The sequence below is a fragment of the Equus asinus genome, chromosome 6 (assembly GCF_041296235.1).
Source record: "Equus asinus isolate D_3611 breed Donkey chromosome 6, EquAss-T2T_v2, whole genome shotgun sequence".
Taxonomy (NCBI): Eukaryota; Metazoa; Chordata; class Mammalia; order Perissodactyla; family Equidae; genus Equus; species Equus asinus.
Genome location: NC_091795.1, coordinates 45,394,603 through 45,407,813, shown reverse-complemented (window position 1 = coordinate 45,407,813; position 13,211 = coordinate 45,394,603).

Here is a 13,211-nt window from a genome sequence, read left to right as displayed (position 1 = left end):
CTGCACATTAGAATCACCTGGGGAGATTTCAAAGTTCCCTGAGACCATGTCACACCCAGGCCTATCAGATCAGAATCTCTGGGGGTGGGAGGCGGGCTCCAGAGTTGTGTAAGGCAGCCAGGTGATTCCAATGTGCAGTTAAGGCTTGAGTATCTTCTTCCAGCCTCCTTTTTTTTTTTGCCAGGTAATGCCTATTAGTCCTTAAAGACCCTCTCTGGGAATGTTCCCTGATCTGACCTTGACCCCATTCATCCTGTACCATTTGCCTTTCCACACGGAATCTTTCGTGTCTGTATGCTCCTGGGGGACAATAGTAATATCTTGCTCTTTTTTGAACTGCTGGTGTTTATCACAGGTGACACAGAGTAGATGCCCAACAAACATTTGTGGAACTGAACTCCCTCCCTCACTGGCCCCAGGAATCAATTCATCTTCACATGGTCTTTCATATCAGCCCCCTCCTTTCTAAACCCACTGCCACTTCATCATCTCACCTGAACCATTACCATGGCCTTCTCACTAGGCTTTCTTTCTCCAATATCTCTCCTCTCCATTGGGTCCTTCCCATAGTCTTCCCATATCCTGGTACAGATTATATCACTTCTGCTAAAATTTGTGCAGAATCAAGTCCAAGTCCTCCACCAGATTCTCCAAATCTGGCCAGAACCTTTTTCTTTTAGCCAAATTATCATCTGAACCTTGAAATTAGCAAAGAAGATTACTGCATCCCTTTTCAAAGTCATCCCAGAGCATTATGGGAAAAAGCCTGCTTTGAGGTCATCTGATGCTCTAGAGAAATGCAACTTTTGTTTGTCTCACTATTTACCATTGCTTCCAGCCCAGCTTCTATAATGTTGGGTGTTACATGTATAAAATTGGCAAGCAACAAATGATTTCTTTTGTTCTATAGAATTGCAAATGAATTCTGTTTGGTAGAAAAAAATAGCTCCATAGGTTATAGCTTTATTTCTCTGTAGAACATTAACCAGATTCATATCTGACTATGCTGTCTTCTTTCGGCATTCCTTCTTTCATTGATTATATGTGCTTTGGTCTCTCAAATTCTTCTTTGAACCAGTTTACCACTCTGTTGGTTCTCTAATTAATGAGTTAAATAAATCTTTGACATGGGCTCACCATATATTTGTATGAGAATTTATTTTTAAACTTTAAAAAAAATTTTTATTTTGATATTTCGTACCAGAAGCTCAGCCATACCGCATATTCATGCCTAGAGGGCTTTGCTCTTGTCATTCATGCTAACTAAAAATCCCCTTCTTGACCCAACATCTTTCAAAATCTTATTCATCCTTCAAGGCTCTTCCCACAGTGCCCCTCTCTATGACGTCTTTTCTGATCTCTTAATCTAATTTATTCTGTTCTTCTGTGTTCTCACTGCAGTTGTCTTGTCTGTATTCCTGTTGTGGCAGCTCCTGTTCTGCATTCTGCCTACTCAGTCACCCATCTCTCTCCGACCACAGCATCCAGCTCAATGCCTCACCAATAAATGTTCACTGACTATTTGTTTAATTGGGAATAATCAGTCTTAAGCAACCCACTATTTCAACACTTGGCCTCAGCCAAAATCTAAGCAATCCAACAGATGATGGTTGGGGTGTTTCCAAACTTTTTTAAAAAACCACAAAAGTTGATTGAAATTGAACAGGCATTTATTGAGCACCTTCTAGGTGCCAAAAGCAAAGATGAATAAGACATGGAACTAGGTTATCCTCTCAGGAGTCACTGAACTTGCTTTCCAAGCCTTCTGTGCTCTGTTTAAAAAGAAACATTAAATCCTAAATGAGTTACTGAGAGCTGCACAGGCTAAGTTTACCAAGTGTTTTCCTTGGCCTGTGGTGTCTTCCTGAGGTGGAAGCACTGGCAGCCACAAGGGTTCTCGGCCAACTGTAGCCCCCAACCTCCCTGGGGGGGGTTGGCTCATAATGGAAGGTGGCAGATGCCCAGTGGGGGCCCTGACGGGACCCTGGGGACAGGATATGGGCTAAGCCCAGCCTCAGCCTGGGGGTGACTTCTGTGGGATTCTGTAGTAGCCATGAATTCCCAGAGTTCTTTTTACACCACAAGCCCGCAAGCCCAACTCCAAGTTTGCCACAACTATGCCGAAAGGTACAACTCTAGATTAGGCATGCTATCCAACGGCATCAAAGGGATGAGCTGGAGACTACCCAATGTCCCACCAACGTTGCAAAACAGCTCTCCACTTGCCGCTCTGGGCTTCAAAGGGATATTATGTTTTAATGAGCTGCTGTAGAATTAATCAGCTTTCACCCCTCCCAGCTGAAATTACTGACGGAAATAAGCAAACACCCCAAATTTGCTATTTCCCTTTCCCAATGCCAACACTGAGGAAACATTCCCATGTAAATCAAGGCTGGGTGTGGATGGGTTCTGGGCTCCAACAAGTCTGCTCTCCAGCCTCATAACTCAGACTCACTGCAGAGAGCTTGGCTCCACCAGGGGATGTCAGAGGTCACGAACCCTGCCCTCATCCATCCACATCCACTGTGCAGAGGGTATGACTCTTGGTGCGGTCCACCTGGACAGGCAGAGGTCATTTAGTCCATCCAAATTCCAAGGACCCAACCACACAACAGACTGGGGCCACAAGAAGCCAGTGGCTTTCAATCTCAGCTCTGCCAGTGGCTGCACTGACTTGGACAAATTATCCACCTCTCTGGGACTCAGTTTCTTCATCTTTAACAATAATAACAATAATAATAAACTCTTTATTGAGTGGCAAGTTTAGTGTAATAATTAAGAGTGCACTGGAGTCAAACAGCCTGGGTTATAACCTGACTCCATCATTTACCACCTCAACGTATCCACAGGCGCTCAGGAGAAGACTGATGCTTTCCTGGCCGGCTCTGGCTCTAAATTCCCCTGGGCTGCTCTCTGACCCCCCACTCACCACTGCAGCCCCGTAGCTGCCCCGCTGCTCTCCACTCTCCTCCAGGTGTCAATATAGACCCTGCCTCGGTCCCCAAGCCCCAACAACAGGCAGATGCTGTGTGTAACAGACTTAATTGAAGGTTTGGGAATTAGCACAACCCAACAGAGGAAACAAGTGAAAATTCATTGGACCTTGTCCCCAGCACATGGAATTTCTTAACTACTATTCTTCTCTTTACACTTTGGCCAGCTGTCATTTTTCCTGGGCACCTTCTGTCTCCTTGTATCATAACAGGGCTTTCATCATTGTACCTTCTTTGCTGAGTTTTGCACCCATTTACCAGCTCATCCACCAAAAACTCAGAATACCTGTTATTGTACAATGGAAACCAGGTTAGTTCTCTTTTTGTTTGAAATGTCTTCCACCTACAACAGCATTCTTTAAAGTGGGATCTGCTCAGTGGTGTTGGTCCATGAATTTTGGTTCCCAGTCCATAACAAGGTAAGGACAGGTTTTAAGGTTTTATAGCAACTTGACAGAGTAATTTTGTGTCTGCTGTATCTAATAATAAAAGAAAAACAGGACTTTTCCATTGTATGTCTTTTTTATTTCATGTTTTTAATTACACATTTTATTGTATTTTACAAAAGTGCCAGTCCACAATGGATTGAAATTTTAAAAGCTGATCCTTCACCACGGGACATTTGAGAAGCTCTGCTCTAGACTGGCCCAGGAGGTGTGCCTTACGGAAACAAAATATCCCATTACTGTATATTCCCAAAGAAAAGGGCAGTTTTCCCACTCAGGGATTCTGCTACTCTCCTAGGGCAACTGGATTAACTCATAAAGTATTCTTTTGCCTCCTCATCAGTCACGAAAAAAATCAAAACATAACTTGCCAGTCATTGCAACTTATAGGGCAAGAGAAGAATGTAATGATAATAAAAATTCCCATTTGTACCACCCATTAGTGTTCATAAATCATGTTCCCATGCATCATTTCATTTGATCTTCATGACATCTCAATCAAGCAGCATTCGTATGCTTTCTACTTTATGGATGAGGAGGCCGAGGGGTTGAGAAGTAAAGCGTCTTGCCCAAGACACTTCACCTAAAATATGAGACCAGGATTCAAAGCCAGGTGCTTTGATTCCAGCCTCCGTGCCCTACCAGGACGTCACAATGTGATAACAATCCCTGGACTACTCTGGAGGAGTGTCTATGAGACTCGAATAGATACCCAAATTCATTTAATCCTCATCAGCCATCTCCAACTAAAACTAGCCCGCACATTTCCAGCTAGTTAACAAAAGTAGCTGGATTTTATTCTCTTGTCATGTTGTAACACCCAGAGATACACGTTACCCTCACTTTGCTCCTTTCCAGTTCCCTTTACAGCCTTACCTACCCGGCTGCTATCACCTTGATTCAGAAGAAAATGGGTCAGGAGTTGCCAGGGACCAATTTCAAGAACAAAAAGCAAAGCTCAGACGGGAACCTTGAGCTTTCCCAATGATGTCCCTGCCTTGAACCCAGCCATGTAATATGTGCTGTTTTCTAACAAGGCAAACACTCTGGGTTGACCTTAAATAGCTTCATGGGGGCACAGCCACATGCTGACAAAAGAGATGGCCAAAACAACTGTGAGGCAAGAGTTTAAAAACAATTATGGTTTTAATCTGATTAAACTGTTGCCCAAAAGAAAAACAGAGGGGTTTTAGAACCCTATTTCTGTAATTCTGATTTCTTCCATTTTTATAGCATATAAATAATTAAAATTATGCCCACAATACATTTGGCTTCATTCAGCAGGCATATTGAAGAATATTACATTTAGTAATTTACATATACCAGAAACATAATACATTAGATTATCCAGAAAGCTAAGAGCAGCAGGCCAACATGGACTAATCTCTTATGTAATGTCTGCAATAGCCGATTGCAGGCACATAAAGAGAGCTTGGATTTTCCTAGGAACCATTTTCTTGCAAATGAAACATTTAATTAAGGAGCCAAGTCCATAAATAGACCGTTAACACTGGGAGGGGGGATGGATGCAGCTATATTGCTGGATTAGCAGGGGAATAGCTTACAAGAAATTCATCAATGCCATAGATAATTAATTACAGCTCACCTTCTCCCTACACAGCCATGCCTTTATCAGCCAGCGTTGGGGAAACAGCAGATGGCAGACCAAATACAGTATGCAATTTTCTGTCAACTCATTACTTACAGAATCACGGGTTAGGTATGAGACCCCTGGAAGGTCACCTAGGCCATTCCCCTGTGCCCATAACAATCTGCACCAAAATCGTCTTGGTCACATGAGTACATATCTCCCTTATTCAGAAAGCATCCCCAGAGGAAGGGATGTCACTGTCTGCAGAAGCCTTGAATTCCAGAGACTTTGAGCCCTCCCACTGGGAAATGTTCCCCAAAAACTAAATTTCTCAGGGCCTTTTGCTCATCAATATTTGGACTAGTGTCCCCAAGTGGTGCTGAAGTTCCCATATCTGCTTGACTGCTGTGCTGTAGGCGCTCAGGGTCCCTTACTGCCTCTTTGCTGGATACCAGATGGACAGTACAACAGGGAGGCTTGTCCCCAGGGTATTTCTGTAAAAGATTCAAAAGACAACTGAAAAGTTTCAAAAGGCTTCATGACCATTTTAAAGCTGTTCACTTAAGATGAAAGTATTTGAAAGTTGATGACTTTATTTTTATCCGTATGTATCAGGGTTGTTCTGTTACGCCACAATCAGTCGCGCAGGGAAAATGAAGCTTATTCCTCAAAAACGCTCTGCTCTTCGTGGGTCCCTGCCCAGCTAGGTAACTGGGAAAACCGAGGCTTGAGTAATAACACTCTTTCAGTCCCATCCCTTGGAAAACATCCACTTAGACACTCAGTCTTTTCAGTATCAAATTCCCTTTCGAGGCTCCTTCAGTTGTTCCCTTTCAGATGAGTCAGTGTACTCAGATGAATTTTGGTCTCTCTGATATCATCTCCCCTTTGTTTCCTAAGATGTTTCTTGATACATGAAGGGGTCACTTTATCCTCTTGCCAGCAGTGAAGAAGTTTCTCTGGATACTCCCTGGTCCCAGCTGTTTATCACCCAGAACAGATCCGCACCCTAGAGTTATGACAGTAGAGGAGAGAATGACTAACGGTGTGCTTCTTTTTGGGTGTGGTGGGGGGGAGAAGGGGCACTGTCATTTGAGGCCAACATGCTGACACCACTGGAGTGTGTGATCCCTGCCCACTGCAGACTCTCCACTCTGACCACATGCCTCTAGTATGTCAATAGACCCTCTCAGCCCTCCCCCACGCCCTCACCAGGTAGGTGGATGTTTCTGGGCTCCTTGAAAGCAATAGTCAGACCACGGTTACCAGGACCTCAATGACCTCTGGTTTTTCAATCTATTCTTCTGCTGTTTCCTAGCTTCCTCCTCACCATAACTCCCAAGCCATGATGGAGTCTCCTAGAGACTTGACTTGCTCTCGCTCTCCCTCTCTCTCTCTCTCACACATACACACAGACCACTCACGAAAGCACACGACCAGCCCACTAGCCCAGTGTTCTCATTCTCACTCATGCTTATCCAGGCACAGAGGATGGGGACCGAAGCGGGTGAGAGAAACAAAGACCCTTAAGTCTGCCTTCCTCCTCTACTGGATCCCATTCTCCTTCCCACATTTGCTCAGGGAAGAGGGGCAACTAACCCTTTTACTCCAGCATGTCTTCCCCTAGTCTAAGGTCCCAACCTCATGGCCTAGCCATCATGGCAGAAGGGGCATCCTCTTTACATATGGAGGCACCTCAATGATCTAAACTCTACAATTGTAGTGACGCTTCAACTGCAAGTTCACTTGCAACTAGAAATCACTGAGGATAAAAACAGGGGATTTGCTATCTCAGGATGTGCTCTCCTTACACCTAGTTTTCCTCTGTAAATCCTGTGGCTCCTAGCCAACTACCTCCATATGCATGCAAATACACCCAGTCATGCACCACATAATAGACATACACACATACACACAGTCCTTGTTACCTTCGATAAGAGAAAATGGCACCACCAAGATTTAGACCAGCACATTGTCCTGGTTTATTACTAGACCAAGGAGCAGGAGTGAATCCTTTAATTCTTCTCCAGAAAATTTCTCACCATGGTAGAGTCATCAAGCTCATGGAGACGGTTGGTTCATTTCATTATTATTTATTTTGAACCTTGCAGGCTTATGATATCCCACTGTATGTGAAAAGTGTGTCAAATGCCTTCATGCAATGTTACCATTAGACTCCAAAACACACACACACAGAATTTTTTTATAACTGGATCTCAAATGGATGTGTTTTCAAATTCCATTACCTTATCAATTGTGTCTGTGAACTCATAATCAAACCTATGCATATCTCTAGCACATAGCCCACAGTAGGCTCTCAAAAAACGTGTGATGGATGAAATTGAACCCTCAGTGTAATGCCACAGCAAGGGGAGGAAGCAACATCTGTGACAGATCTTACCGTGTCCTACAATTCCCAGAAATATGAGATCAAACCTCTTCATCATAGGGGGTTTCGTGGGGAATTTTTTTCCTCAGCTATTTATTTACTGGCTGGCTTTTCATCATTATGTGTGGAATATACAGCATTGTGGAGAGATTTAAGGGACAGATTTTAATCTCAGCTGCAGGGCATGCATCAGTGCTTATCTCTAAGTGGAGGTGTGTTTTATGTGGTCATTGTTTCATGTGATCACAGGGCCAGCCAAATGACTGCATACCTGAAGCCCAGGAGAAAGAGAAACCTTGGGGGAGTAGAAGGAACTAGAACAGAGGGCAAAGTGCCTGAGACAAATGTGTGTGTTACAGACTCTTAAACCATGGCACATAAATTCAATTAATCTCAAACACGGTTGGTGGAAATGAGGAATTTGAGCCCAAGATGGGAAATCTCATTGGCATAGCAGATCCCGCAAACCATGGTGCTCCCCTAGGTGTGAACACGTAAACTCAGAAGCGAGATTCTTCCCTGGAAACCCGATCCCTCCACACCCTTCCTCTGCATTCCAGGCTGAGAGAGGAGCTTCAAGGATGAAACTGAAGGTACCCACAAGATACGGTTTAAAGTTGCCACCAGCGGCACCTCAGTGACCTCTCCCTGCCCCCTGAGGCCCAGCCAAGCTGGCTTTCTCATCAGGGCTGTGAGGAGGAGCCCAGCTCAGCTCCAATGGCAGCAGCTCCTATTACAGGGCCAAGGAAGGCCCTACTTAATGTCCCGGCGGCCTTTGACACTTGATCCTCAGTCACTGTCTTCCACTGACCTAATGGGCCAGAATATGTCTTTCAGATTGAAAAGATATTTTTGAACTTGAGACCTCATCTGTTTTCTTCCAGAGAAGACCCATTATAAGTGGCCCTCAACTGTGTTCCTTCATTCACTTATTTGGTGTCTATTAATGGCCTGTTCTATCAGGTAGGGTGTATGACGATAATTAAAAAACAAAACTCTCGTAAGGTTTGTATCTATTTTTGCCAAAATTATCTTCAAAGGAGATGGGAGATGATATACGGAGACAACTGCTGAAACACAGCCTTAAAAGAACACTGGACCAGGATCATTCCACTCCTCACCCACCTGGGTTTGGAGTTGAAGAGCATGACTAAGTGGAAAAGCAACCCAGCCATCACAGACCACTTCCCCTGCTGACCTGTGATCATAAATCAGGAAACAGATCACAGCCTGAGGATGTTCTGGGAAGTCAGGAGGAAGTGTTAGGGCCAGGTGGCGCACTCTGGTCCTGCCTGCTCGTCTCTCTAATCCTTCTTGTACTATTTGCACATATGTGTAGTGAGTTGGATAGTGTCCCCTAGAAACTCTTGTCTACCCAGAATCTCACAATGTGAACTTATCTGGAAATAGGGTCTTTGTAGACGTAATTAGTCGTAGATCTCAAGATGAAATCACCTTGGATTTAGAGTGGGCCCTAAATCCAATGATTGGTGTCCTTATAAGAAGAAGAGAGGACACAAGACATATAAAGAAGAAGGCAATGTGAAGATGGAGGTGGAGATTGGAATCTGTCTACAAGCCAAAAAATGACAAGCATTGCTGGCAATCACCAGAAGCTAAGAGAAAGGCAGGACAGTTTCTCCCTTAGAGACTCCAGAAGGAATCAACCCTGTCCACCTTGATTTCAGACTTCTGGGACTCCAGAACTCTGAAAGAATGCGTTTCTGTTGTTCTAAGCCACCCAGTTTTTGGTCATTTGTTGCCACAGAGCTAGGAAACTAATACAATATAGGAGCCACCAATATACGTCAGCACTAGATCTGCCTCCCTCTTGTCATTGTCTTCCACTGAACAGTTCCTGCCACCTAAGCTCCAAACATCATATTTTGAGACTAGAGGTGGACAAGAGTCAGGCAACCATCCCCGTTTCCCTACTCAGTGAGGTCGAGGGCCCAGGTGATTCTGGCTTGTAAGAGCCAATTATATACATCTCTTCCCAAATCCATGTTCAGCCACATCATGTTGGTACCTTGAAATTTAGCCACAGTGGAGGTATATTTACACCATGGAAATTGGTGAACACTCACATCAGGGCTTTTCTCCCAAGAGAGCCAATTGTTAAACACTCACCAACACACTGTTGTCCCCTTGTGTTTTAGCTACTTTCCCAACTCTCTTCATAGCTCTACTCTGCCCTATTCCTGCCAGAGGATGAGGGGGTCAGGAAAATGACACTCATGTTATTATAACAAGCTGCAACCTTCTCCTTACGAAGAAGGCAATCGTTTAGCTCCATTTTCCTCTGAGCTCTGACCGTTACTCTGTGTATTATTGTATATGAGGTCAACCCCCCATGGGCATTTGATTATTTATAACTTCAGAAAGTTTCTTTTGCACAGTTATTTGCCATGCTTTCATCTGCAACAGGCAGCATTTGACAGAAATATGGAAAATGGCCTGAACCTTAAATGACAAACAGATGAGGAGGTCTGATGAAAATCACACATGTTTGAAGACCATGTGTTTTCACGTGAAATATATATGGGATTTTTAATTGATATTGACTTTAGCTCATGGTAACATTTTTAGCTATCTTAATTAGTGGGTTACAAGAAACAGTAAAGGAAGGAATGTAATCAAGGTGACCCTAGAGAAAACCTGGCTTTGAGTGACCTCTCCTTACCCTCACGTCCACCCCCAACCAAATCTACATTATCTTGTTGAAAAGGAAGTGTTCTCTCGTCCAGCATGTCCCTCCAACCACAATGCAATGTTAGCAGCCCTGCCTGACTTTTCATCTTCTCTAGTCATGTAGCATCCTAAAAAGACATTGTGGCATTCATTTTTAGGTGGTCATTAATGCTGTTCTCCGAATATTCCCAGTTGTCTGCCCTTGAGGCACATGCTAGGACTGCACCTTTTACCTCGCTGTTGTTGGATGGGTCCAGAGGAGTAGTTCTGGTTAATGAGTTAGGAAAGACTGTGGCACATGTCATTTTCTGGGCCAGAGCATTTAATTTCCAGTGTAATAAGTCTCAGAGCTTTCTTTCCCTCAGGCAGAGTCACCCACAACATTAGAGATGGAAGTCACCCCACCAGCCTGGGTTCTAGAGGACTACTGAGTCCCAGACACCTGAAATGGACATGTAAGCACACGAGATGTAACACTGTACTGTTTATGTCACAGACATTTGAAGGCTATTTGTTACCACAGGAAAACTCAGCCTATCCTGACTGTGAGTCCATCCCTCCCTGCAAGAAAACCAAGGGTCAAATAGTGCCAGGGCTCAGCTCTGGTCAGGGCCCAGGAAACGAATACTGAGGGTCACAGACCCCCACCACTTTAAAAAGCATAGAAGGTGAGACCTGAGATGGACTTACAATTATGAGATGAAGGCCAACCCCTCCATTGACCCCCTGAGGAATCTGAGGCCCAGCGGTGGACCTTTCTTGCCTTATATCATCCAGCTAGTTAGTGGTCTTTTGCATACACCACTTCTTCCACTAAGGAACTAAATTTCCTTGATCCGATCACAATTTCTCTAGATTTCAGTATTCTCATCATTTAATCCCACCTAGAGGTTTCATATGGGAGAGAATAAGATCTGCAGTCAGACTGGGTGACTCAGCTCTGTGACTTACCAGCTGTGAGCCTCACTCAAGCCCCTTAAAGCTCTGTTGGCCTCGAGTCCAGCACCTTCTGAGAGGTGATGGTAATAGGGTTATTGTGATGACAACTAAATGAGATCTATTTAAAATGCTTAGCACGGTGCCTAGAACACACAACTGCCCAATAATCATTAGCTGTTATTACATTCTTGGGGTTCCTTCTGTGTGCCACCCCCAAGGAGGCAAACTGGGACCACTAAGAAAACTTCACTAGCCACTTGAAGTATCCCCAAAAGAAAAGGTGCTGACCTTTCTTAGAAACTAAAAAGTACTAAGCACATTCGATGGATTGTTCTATTTGGATAACTCCAAATGTTGCTATCCATTGAAGAGAGTGGGTTGTTTTGCCCAAATTATTCAGACAATTACCTCAGCTCTCCCCTTGCCTTAGCTATAAAGCCCAGGGCAGCAACAACTGATTTATTAGTCTTCATCATCCCAGGAGACTGTACGTTCTATTTTAGCATTAAAAAGAGGAAGATATCCCTTGGAAAGCTGGCAAAGGCCCAGGAAAGAATGAAATTTTTCTTCTGAATGCCATTTGATCCTAAAATGCCAACTCAAAGATTGTTACCCGGGGAACGGTGTGTAGCTGTGAGTGTTGTTTGAATATCAGAAGGGACAAAGTCCAAATTACAAAACACGATGTGCATTTGCAAGGCAATGTTCTTATTTACTTTCCCTCTAATCCCTAGTGAAGTAATGACCATCTCTAGGATGTTTTTGGCCAAAGAAAATGCCAGCACTGGGTTCCAACCATAGGAATCTAGCTAGCCACAGGTTACCACTTGAAGATCCCTGAAAAACACAAACTTATCCCCCTCAAAAGGATTTTTACCTTCTAAAGAAAATCCTTTTCAAATGGTAAAAGACTTCTCATCCCAATTAGAAATAAGACTTGAATGAAAAGATGTTCATCATCACTGATCATCAGGGAAATGAAAATCAAAACTACACTAAGATATCACCTTACACCAATTAGAAGGACAAAAATAACTAAAACAATAGTAACAAATGTTGGAGAGGTTGGATAAAAAGGAACCCTCATACACTGCTGGCGGGAATGCAAACTGGTGCAGCCACTATGGAAAACAGTATGGCGATTCCTCAAAAATTAAAAATAGAACTATCATACGATCCAACTATCCCACTATTGGGTATCTATCCAAAGAGCTTGAAGTCTGCAATTCCAAAAGTCCCACGCACCCTAATGTTCATTGCAGCATTATTTACAATAGCCAAGAGGTGGAAGCAACCTAAGTGCCCATTAACAGATGAATGGATAAAGAAGATGTGGTATATATATACAATGGAATACTACTCAGCCGTAAAAAAGAACAAAATCATCCCATTTGCGACAACATGGATGGACCTTGAGGGAATTATGTTAAGTGAAATAAGCCAGATAGAGAAGGACAATCTCTGTATGACTCCACTCACATGAAGAATTTAAAAATGCAAACAAAGAGAACAGATTAGTGGCTACCAGGGGAAAGGTGAGGTTGGGGGTGGGCACAAAGGGTGAAGGGGTGCACCTACAACACAACTGACAAACAATAATGTACAAATGAAATTTCACAAGATTGTAACCTATCATTAACTCAATAAAAATTAAGCTAAAAAAAAAAAAAGACTTGAATTATAAGACACACTGAGAAAAGCAACATTTAAGTGTTTCCTGATTTAAGCAGATTCTTTCCTGAAATGAGACAGGTGGAAAGAGAGCATTGTATGTACCTCGGGTGTAGGGAAGGAAGGAAGGTGCCATGGAAAGGAATCCTGGCGCTGGTGTGGTAGATGATTTTTACCCACTTCACAATTTGCTTGCCCTTTGTTAGGAGACATTTACATTGTAAAGGAAATCTCCATCTGTAAAGGTGTCTCCCTCTCTGTACGAGGAAGAAGGGGGGATGACCTTATCTCTAGAAACTCTTAATCAATGCCAAAGGCAAGGACTTAAATCTGCATCTTGTTTACTGTACTTGTGTGGTAATCTCCCATGATCGACTCCCCCTCCACCCCCAACATCCTCCTTTGCCTTTAGCTGAAGATGATATTTAAGGTGGTGGCTTCAGCCATTTTGGCGAGTTGCTCAGCTTGCCTAAGCCCCTCCCATGTATATA